At 65.1% G+C, this 2,500-nt stretch overlaps 1 pseudogene; it reads left to right on the top strand.

Annotated features, from left to right (window-relative positions):
* The window catches only part of LOC126439363 (large subunit ribosomal RNA), a 7,148-nt pseudogene that overhangs the window by 2,487 nt on the left and 2,161 nt on the right, over positions 1–2,500 (top strand).

Below are 2,500 nucleotides of genomic sequence, written 5' to 3'. Positions count from 1 at the left end.
GTCTGCTCTCGCCGTTGGTCGGCCTCGTGCTGGCCGGCGGTGCAGGATGCGCGCGCCTGCGCGGCGTTCGCGCCCCGGTGCTTCAACCTGCGTGCAGGATCCGAGCTCGGTCCCGTGCCTTGGCCTCCCACGGATCTTCCTTGCTGCGAGGCCGCGTCCGCCTTAGCGTGCTCCTCCGGGGGCGCGCGGGTGCGCGGATTCTCTTCGGCCGCCATTCAACGATCAACTCAGAACTGGCACGGACTGGGGGAATCCGACTGTCTAATTAAAACAAAGCATTGCGATGGCCCTAGCGGGTGTTGACGCAATGTGATTTCTGCCCAGTGCTCTGAATGTCAACGTGAAGAAATTCAAGCAAGCGCGGGTAAACGGCGGGAGTAACTATGACTTCGCGGCCGACACCACCGGGCCGCCGCCGGAGGGGCCGACTGACGCCGCCATCTGGGAGCATCTGGCGGGGCTACCTGCTTCCGCCCAGCGTTTCTCTGCCCTGGATCGAGTCATTGGTCTGGGGCGGGGCACGCCGCCCGATGTCATCCTGGGCATGCTCCCGGATGCCCTTGCGTCGGTCGGGTCCAGGGGGGAGAGGTCGATCACCAGGTCACAGCGGCCGCGCCAACCATCCAAGCGGCCGCCTGCCGCCCCGCCGCTGCAGAAGCGCAAGCGGCGCCGCTGGGAATACGCGCGGACACAGGACGCCTTCCGTAGGTCGCGTGCGCGTTGCGTGCGCGGCTTGCTGGACGGCACCCTGCTGCAGCCGCCACCCGACATCCCCGGTCTGCTGGACTTCTGGGCGGACCTCTTCACGAAGAAGCCGATCTCCACCGCCGGCTTCATCCGTGACCGCCTTCTCCCGCACTCGGAGCCTGTCGCTCCTGAGTGCCTATGGGGGCCGGTCACACGTGAGGAGGTCGCTGCTGCCTTGCCGCCCAGGGGATCGGCAGCCGGGCCGGACGGCCTGACTCCAGCGGAGCTGCGGCGCCTGCCGCATGAAGTCCTGGTGAAACTCTTGAACCTCTTCCTCCTGGCCCGCGCCCTCCCAGAGCGTCTGCTTCGCGCCCGGACGTCACTTCTCCCCAAAACGGCTGCACCAACATCCCCCGCTGACTTTCGCCCCATTACGGTGTGCTCGGTGTTGGCGCGGACCTTTCACAAGGTTCTCGCGTCACGCCTGATGCGTGCATGTGCTGTGGACGAACGTCAGCGGGCATTCATCCCCCGGGATGGGATGTTGGAAAACACCTTCATCTTGGACACTGCTCTCACCGACGCAGTCCGCTCCTGTCGCTCTGTTTTTGTGGCATCGATCGACGTCTCTAAAGCGTTCGATTCGGTGGACCATGCCGCCCTCCGCCCCGTGCTGAGGGCTCATGGCCTGCCGGATTGCTTTATTGAGTACGTCGAAAGGTGTTACGAGGGTAGCACGACGGTGATAGCGGGCGGCGCCGACGTGGGCGTGCCCCTGCAGCCGGCTAGGGGTGTGCGTCAGGGTGACCCCCTCTCCCCCCTCCTTTTCAATTTTGCGGTGGACTATGTTTTGAGTCAACTTCCCTCCCACATCGGAGCTCGGATCCTTGGTCGCAGAGTTAACGCTGCGGCCTTCGCAGATGACGTCCTGCTTTTTGCATCGACCGCGAGGGGATTGCAGTCCCTCATCGACGCAGCCGTCGCAGCCCTCGCCCATCTGGGGCTGCAGATCAACGCCCGGAAGTGTTTCACCCTCGCCTTAGTCGCGTCTGGGCGCGACAAGAAGGTGAAGGTCGACGCCGACGTTACCTTCAAAGCGGGCAACGCCACCGTGCCCGCCCTACGTGTGGGTGAAACCTTCCGGTACCTGGGACTGCAATTCTCCACCGCTGGTCGCTGCGTTTTCAACCCACGACGCCACCTGGTGGAGCAGCTGGACGTCATCTCCCGAGCTCCGCTCAAGCCGCAACAGCGCCTCCACGCCCTCACCACCGTACTTCTGCCTGGCCTGTACCATGGGCTGGCCCTCAGCCGCACCCGAGTGGGTGCGTTGAAAGCGGCAGATGTGACCATCCGTGCCGCCGTCAGGAGATGGTTCCGCCTTCCGGCGGACACTCCCCTGGGCTACTTCCACGCTCCTGTAGCCCAGGGAGGCCTCGGCATCCCATCATGCCGATGGATGGGGCCAACACTTCGCCGGTCCCGTCTCCTGGCGCTGAAGAGGATTGGGCCAGCCGCCGACGGTGCAGGCCGGGACGAGGTGCAGCGTGAGATTGAGGCGCTGGAGCGGCATCTTATGTGGGAGGGCCACCTCCTCAAATCGTCGACGCAGGTTGGAGAGATGTGGGCCGCGCGCCTGCACGTTGCCTTTGACGGTGCGGCGCTGTCATCTTCCGCCGCCGTCAAGGGGCAACACCAGTGGGTCGCTGACACCAGTCGCCTGCTATCTGGGCGTAACTTCATCGACGCTCTCCGCGCCCGCATCAACGCCTTCCCCACGAAGGCACGGCGCAGTCGCGGGCGGGAGGCGGAC

Source organism: Schistocerca serialis, unplaced genomic scaffold (assembly GCF_023864345.2).
Source record: "Schistocerca serialis cubense isolate TAMUIC-IGC-003099 unplaced genomic scaffold, iqSchSeri2.2 HiC_scaffold_130, whole genome shotgun sequence".
Taxonomy (NCBI): Eukaryota; Metazoa; Arthropoda; class Insecta; order Orthoptera; family Acrididae; genus Schistocerca; species Schistocerca serialis.
Note: the sequence above shows the minus strand (reverse complement) of the source record. Positions and strands in the feature narration are given on the sequence as shown.